We start from the raw sequence: 8,103 nt of genomic DNA, 5'->3' as shown, positions 1-8,103 counted from the left end.
TAAAAAAAAAAAAACAGCGCCTGAAAATGACAATAAAGGTTGTGTTATTTACTGAAGAAACAAAAGAAAAACTTTCAGTTGAACAGTATATTAAAATGTTGAAGTATATTGAAATACATAAATATTAATAAATACAAAAACTAAAAAATACAAAAATGAAATTTATATATATATATATATATATTTTAAATGTGATTTCTGAAACCTTATGAAATAATGCCAGCTTAATAAACTAGCCAAATGTGGTTAATCATGCAAATCGCAAGCAAACACTGACAAGCAGTTTATAATGCGGCAAGAGTGGCAATTGCCTCCGAATATTAGAATGAAAGGTCAACTTCAGGGTGCCTTGTTCACACTCTCAGAGAGACGCACACAAAAAATACTTAAAACTTTAACGTTGATGGTAGACTCCTGATATCTAGCTACTTCTGACATGGGATAGCTCGCAGGGTCGATATCTCTATCACAGCACCATTTCACAAACACTCCCCAATTAGAACTGTACAGACACCTAGTAGAAAGTGCACAAGACTCAGTGAGCGTGTCAAGCACAAGGGAATGCAGGGTGCTTAGCTCCTCTAGGACCCCTAGAGTAACCACACATGAAGGCTCTACGTCTCCAGGCTGGGGTGCTATATCGTTCCTCTTTCTTGAGACAGCAGGACCCTCCCGAGAGGAATTTGTCGAGGAGCTACCAACACCAAGGTTGATCCAGCCAGTTTGGGGCAATGAGGATCACTGTCGCTGTGCCCTAATTTTACATGACACCAGGGGCCAAATCTTATCCAGAGGCATAAAGTCTGTATCCCCCATCAGTGGGGAGTGAGCAGCGATGTTTTATTAACAAATTTTGTGGAGGATCACGGACAGATAATCAACTCCTCACCGTCGACCCATCCAAATGATGAGCTCGGATCCCTCTCCCTGGGCAGTACGCCAAATACGCATACTATTCGTCTCACTTTATTATCTGCATGGCGAGCTTGTGAAACATGTACATGAATTAATTCATTCCTTAATGAATTAAGAAATCAGAATCAGAATCAGAATCAGAATGAGCTTTATTGCCAGGTATGTACACATACGAGGAATTTGTTTTCGTGACAGAAGCTCCGCAGTACAACAGAATGACAGCGACAGAACATAAAACACATAATAAAAGAATAAAAAATACAAATAAGTAGATAGTGAATAACAATATACAAATGACAATTGTAGGCAAGTATATTACAAAATGAAGTTATGTATGTACATATATATTGTGTGCAAAATTTAAGTGTATACTAAGTATGTGTGTTAGATAAATAAAGTGTGTGTGTCCGCCGTTATTATAAGCTGTTCATAAGATGGATTGCCTGAGGGAAGAAACTTGTCCTGTGTCTGGTTGTTCTAGCGCTCAGTGCTCTGTAGCGTCGACCAGATGGCAACAGTTCAAAGAGGGAGTGTGCTGGATGTGAGGGGTCCAGAGTGATTTTGACAGCTCTTTTTCTCACTCTGGATAAGTACAGTTCTTGAATAGATGGGAGGGTTGAACCGATGATTCGCTCAGCAGTCCGAACTACCCTCTGTAGTCTTCTGAGGTCAGATTTAGAAGCTGAGCTGAACCAGACAGTTACTGAAGTGCAGAGGATGGATTCAATGATGGTGGAGTAGAACTGTTTCAGCAGCTCCTGTGGCAGGTTAAACTTCCTCAGCTGGCGGAGAAAGTACAACCTCTGCTGGGCCTTTTTTACGATGGAGTCAATGTGAATGTCCCACTTCAGGTCCTGAGAGATGGTGGTTCCCAGGAACCTGAATGACTCCACTGCAGTCACAGGGCTGTTCATGATGGTGAGTGGGGGGAGTGCAGGGGGGTTTCTCCTGAAGTCCACGATCATCTCCACTGTTTTGAGGGTGTTGAGCTCCAGGTTGTTGAGACTGCACCAGACAGCCAGCTCTTTTACCTCCTGTCTGTAAGCAGACTCGTCACCCTCCTGAATGAGGCCGATGAGTGTGGTGTCATCTGCAAACTTCAGGAGCTTGACAGAGGGGTCCTTAGACGTGCAATCGTTGGTGTACAGGGAGAAGAGCAGTGGGGAGAGAACGCACCCCTGGGGAGCTCCGGTGCTGATTGTACGGGTGCTGGATGTGTATTTTCCCAGCCTCACTAGCTGCTGCCTGTCTGTCAGGAAGCTGTTGATCCACTGACAGACGGAGGTGGGCACAGAGAGCTGAGTTAGTTTGGGCAGGAGGAGGTTTGGGATGATCGTGTTGAAGGCCGAGCTGAAGTCCACAAACAGGATCCTCACATAAGTCCCCGGTCTGTCTAGGTGTTGCAGAACATAATGCAGTCCAATGTTTACTGCATCGTCCACAGACCTGTTTGCTCTGTAGGCAAACTGAAGAGGATCCAGCAAGGGCCCAGTGATGTCCTTCAGGTGGCCCAGCACCAGTTTTTCAAATGACTTCATGACTACAGACGTTAGAGCCACAGGCCTGTAGTCATTTAGTCCTGTAATTTTGGGTTTCTTAGGGATGGGGATGATGGTGGAACGTTTGAGGCATGAAGGGACTTCGCACAGCTCCAGCGATCTGTTGAAGATCTGTGTGAAGATGGGGGCCAGCTGGTCAGCACAGGATTTCAGACAGGCTGGTGTAACACAATCTGGGCCTGGTGCTTTTTTCCTTTTCTGCTTCCAGAAGACCTGGCGCACCGCATCCTCGCTGATCTGAATTGCAGGTGTGGGGGAGAGGGTGGATGCAGGAGGTGAGAATGGTGAGAGTGCTTGATTGGAGAGGTGTTCAGGATGGGTTGCAGGAGCTGTTAATGGTGTGAACGGTAGTTTGGAGAGGCATTCAGGGCTGGTTGCAGGAGTTGTGAAGGGTGTGAATGTTTTTGTGGGGAGGCGTTCAGGGCAGGTGATGGGTGTTCTTTCAAACCTGCAGTAAAACGCGTTCAGATCGTCTGCCAGTCATTGATTCTCTACAGTGCTGGGGGGTGGTGTCTTGTAATTGGTGATCTTCTTTAGACTTTTCCACACTGATGCGGAGTCGTTGGAAGTGAACTGAGTCCTTATTTTTTCAGAATAATTCCTCTTTGCCACTTTGATCTCCTTTTCCAATGTGTATTTAGCCCGTTTATACAAGACATTGTCCCCCTTCACGTAAGCATCTTCTTTGGCCTGACGGAGCTGTCTGAGTTTTGCAGTGAACCACGGTTTGTCATTATTGTAAATTAGTTGAGTCTTTGTAGGAATACACATATCCTCACAGAAACTGATATATGATGTTACGGTCTCTGTGAGTTCATCCAGATCGGTGGCAGCAGCTTCAAAAACACTCCAATCAGTGAGGTCAAAACAAGATTGTAAATCCTGCTCTGCTTCATTAGTCCATCTTTTTACAGTCCTTGATACAGGTTTAGCTGATTTTAGTTTCTGCCTGTAGGACGGTATTAGATGAACCAGAAGGTGATCAGAACGTCCCAAAGCTGCTCGTGGAACAGAGTGAAATGCATCCTTTATTGTGGTGTAACAGTGTTTAAATATATTACTGTCTCTTGTGGCACAAGTAACATGCTGTCTGTATTTTGGCAGTTCACGGGACAGATTGGCTTTATTAAAGTCTCCGAGAATGATTAAAACAGAGTCCGGGTGTTGTTGTTCTGTCTCTGTAATCTGATCAGCGAGTTTCTGTAAAGCTGAGCTCACGTGCGCTTGAGGATGGATGTAAACACTGACCAGAATGAACGAGTGAAACTCCCGCGGCGAATAGAACGGCTTGCAGTTAATGAAGAGTGTTTCGAGATTTGAGCAGCACGTCTTCTTTAACACAGTTACATCTGTACACCACCGTTCATTGATGTAAAAGCATGTCCCGCCACCACGCGATTTCCCCGTTGATTCTGTGTCACGATCCGCTCTAAACAGCTGAAAGCCCGGCAGATGGAGCGCGCTGTCCGGTATGGTGTCATTCAGCCAGGTTTCCGTGAAACACAGAGCAGCAGAGTGTGTGAAATCCTTATTTGTCCGAGAAAGCAGAAGGAGTTCGTCTGTTTTGTTGGGTAGAGAGCGGAGATTTGCCAGATGGATGCTAGGCAACGGCGTTCGAAATCCGCGCTTCCTGAGTCTGACGAGCGCTCCCGCTCGCTTCCCCCGTCTGCGCGTCCTGAAGCGCTTGATCAGCGCCGCCGCTCCTCCGATAACAACGTTCAGTAAAACGTCTGAATAATTGAAATCCGGTAAAATATCCTGTGGTGTGTTCTGCCGAATGTTCAGCAGTTCTTCCCTGGTGAAACTGATGGCAGGAATATAACTAAAGACAGGACAAACTAACAAAAACACAAAAACATATGCGGAGCTCGTCACGGAGGCAGCCATCCTGTATCGGCGCCAGACGCAGAGAATCAGAGAAATAAATTAAAAGGTAAACATCGATGTTGATGTGTGAGGCACTTTGATTGGGAGTAAAAGAGGGTGAATTTGTAAACGATTTAAAAACAAAAATATCATGCCTGTTTAATATGAACTAAATTAAGTTAAAGAAATAAGTAACGATAAAAATATACATTTAATCAATAAATTCAAAAATCAATGTTGTGATGCACTTTATGTGGAAGTAAAGGGAGGCCTGTTTTTGAACTTTAAAATCAGAAATGTCTTCTGGTTAAAATAAAACCAAACCAAATAAAATGAAATAAATAATGTGGTCAGGCACTTTAAATTGAGGTAATTTGTGGTGAATTTAGTTAAGAACAGAAATTTCAAACCTGGTTAAATTTAATTAAATTAATAAAAAATAATAATTAATGAATAAGATTAACATGAATAAATCAAATCAATATTGCTGAGGCACTTTGAGTGAAAGTAAATGGGGATGAATTTAATTATTTAAAAACAGAAAGGACATGCCTATATTTTCCTAAAATTAATAAATAATCGCTCACAGGTTAAAGTTTTTTTTTTTTTTTAGCTGATTTAAAACTCTTGTCCTGTTTCCAAGTAATGAAAATTTTAAAATTTGTAAAAAGACATGACATGATTTAAATAGTTTACTTGCAAATCATTTGATTACACCCAACATCAGAGAAACATGAGAATGTGTTTTTTGTTGATTTATTGGAAATTTACTTTATATATAAGAGGGTACATCTCCTGTGTAGTTTACCACTAAGGGGTTCGGATGACAATCAAATTTGGGAAGCTCCTATGGGATTATAATCACATAAACATAAAGCGTCATTTCCAAAAGAGCACGCGCCGCTCTAGAGTCTGTAGTAGAGAGAGAAAAGGCCGTCTATCGCCTCCTGCAGGAGAAAGGAAGAATGACGAGGCTGAGCTGTCCTTTGTCACACCGCGAACAGAAAGATGGCACAGAGAAGGAAAAAACACACAAAAAAGACAAATCCATTTAGAAGTGGAAAGGAACTAGAATGAAAGCTGAGCCTTCGACAAGCGTGTTAGCTGAAGGAAAAGCTTACAGCACCTGGTATTCAGGCGAATTCTCCTCCAAGTACCTAAGCGATCGTCAGCCGTCCAATGGTTGAGCAGAGTTGAGCAGCGATCAGCCAATGGTTGAGCAATGCTGAGCAGAGCTCAGTGCTCAACAGACCAATCATTGAGCGAGGATCGGTAAACGTCATCTAGCTGTATGAGCTGTTTTAAAAATACCAAAAACTGTTTTCTTAATATCAGGTACGTTTGGTATAATTATGTGCTAAGTAATGAATGAAACTCCATATATTTTGGGATAATTTGGCTGATATTCAAGGTTTTACATGATAATATCTCGTCAACGCCGTACTGACACTAACTTTCTAGCTCCGCTTGTTTACATTAAAATAGCTAGGTTTTATCTCTCTGAAATGCGTTTAAAATGCGACCAGACTATGGATTTTACATGTTGAGACGTTGAAGAATGTGCTACTACTGTGTGGACTCGAAATGTAAAGCTTAAATATGCTTTAGGTGTTTTAGAATATCAATCGCGATTAGCATGCTAACGTTAAATGCATTGAAAATGAATGAATGAGCTACCAATCGCCGCTGTAATGACCTGACGATCTCTGGAAATTCTTTAAAAACGTGATCAGACACTCTCGCTCACTTCTTAAGACCATATAGATAGTCTTACAGCAGTGTGGAGTTGAAATTCGATGTGTAAATATGCTTTAGAAGTGTAAACATGTCAACCGCGATTTGCATGCTAAAAACAAGTGATGAATGAATGGGCTGTTTTTGGTTACTACTTTTACGAGGGCTGCAGGGTCTATAAACATGTATTTAAGCCCTCATCTGCTTTTAGTTTTACTCATTTATTCATGTTTTACTGTACCAGATGAAACATGGAGAAGCCTAGACATCGGTGCAGTGTGTGCCACAAGACTTTCATTGAAAAGTCCAACCTGACGAGGCATCTGAAGATCCATGCTGTCGCCAGGGAGACCTTTGACTATGATGTCTGCAGGAAGAGCTTGACCACCAAATCATCGCTGGTCAGCCATCAACAGCAACACCAGTACCCCCAACATCGTTTTGCACCAGCAAGGAGAGGCCAGGCTGCAGTGTACAGAGGCAGCAAAGTCTGTGGCAGAGGCCTACATGGCTGGATCCCAAGACAGCAGAGGCGATGGCCAAGAGATCCAGGGGTGAGCTGTGGAAAGGTCAGCTAGTCATCGTGTTCGGGAAGTACGCCGGTCAGACCTTCAAGTGGCTTCTAGAAAACGATGTCGGCTGGCTGGTGTGGTTGCTGTTCCAGTACTGCCAGCAGGGAGAGCAGAACGAGCTGCTGAAGTGGCAGAAGGAGCGACTGCTAGCGTACGCCAGAGAGTTCCCTCCTGTCACATGGCACCTTGACAGGAGGTTGAAGGTAAGATAAACTCAGTTACCTTTTAGACCTGAGTAATGATGTTAAGCAGTAACCGGTATTAGTAAAGTATTATTTTATGAGATTATTCTATGGTTGTGTTTTATTTTCTGCAGAAAGAGCAATCGAAGCCCGACCTCTCTCAGCAGGACCCCTACTAAGCCAGCGATGCCGAGATGTTGGCTGCTGCAGGTAGAGTAGTATTATGCTGAAATGACTTTGTAGAATGCTGTGGAGCTGCTAAAACTTGTGTTTGTGCCATGTGAAATTCATCGGTATGTATCGAGCAATGCAGTTGATACATTTTTGTGGTGTTCTCCTCTTCAGAGAGTGTCCTAGACAGTTGCTTTTTAGAATGTTTTCCAGTTTTACTTTAGAATGTTCTTGTTTGTTTTTTATTATTATTTATGTTGCTCTTAAAATGCACTTTGTAGTATCTTTTTTTTTTTTTGTACAAACATGTTCTGGCCTATGTTCAATATCAAGGCCAATCTAACCTCAATCATTTTAGCCTTAATCAGTTCTGATCTAACACAATCAGTTTCATAACCCTTAAGTGATTGTTCATGTTCGGATAATCTGTGTTTTTGTCGTGTGTTGTTTGTATGTCTTTGTCTGCTTCAGGTTTAACAAAAATTTGCCAAAGAAAACACTTTATTTGTTGATTAGTGACCTGAGTCTTTGGATAATCCTGTTCTTTATTGGGCTTGGGCCTGTACAAATCAAAAGTTTGTGTTTTTAATTAAGTGTTTTTGATTATTATTAATGTTATTTATGTGTGCGTGTCCTTGTGATGTTTGTATGTCTGTCAGCTTCCATGTTTAACAAAATGTTTGCAAATGGTAGTAAATGGTTGTCTCTCGTGTTCTCGCTCGTAGATCTGTACCTTGTTGTGGTGAGCGAGCTTTAAACCAAACAGATCTTGTTTACTTGTGTTTTCATGCATTGCCTTTTAAATGAAACACAATCTGGTTGAAAAATAAAAGTTGTAAAAGTATTTCAAGTATTTTGGAGTCTCTGAATGCTTGTGTTTTTTTTTTTTTTTTTTTTTTTTTTGCACTATCCCATCCCTTTTGAAACCCATCAGAGCAACTAGAAGTCCTTGTTTCTTCTCCGTCACTACCAGAGGTGTGAACACACCCCACCGTGCGCTGGCTGTACCCCCTGGGTGGTCACAAAAATGAGTTCTGTGAACGGCTCTGATGTCTTTGATGATGTGTACACATATTTCTTAATTCAGCCCAAAAATGTAACAAT

The sequence above is a fragment of the Carassius auratus genome, chromosome 17, assembly GCF_003368295.1.
Source record: "Carassius auratus strain Wakin chromosome 17, ASM336829v1, whole genome shotgun sequence".
NCBI classification, from domain to species: domain Eukaryota; kingdom Metazoa; phylum Chordata; class Actinopteri; order Cypriniformes; family Cyprinidae; genus Carassius; species Carassius auratus.
The sequence above is the reverse complement of the archived record's forward strand: the minus strand, read 5'-3'. Positions refer to the sequence as shown.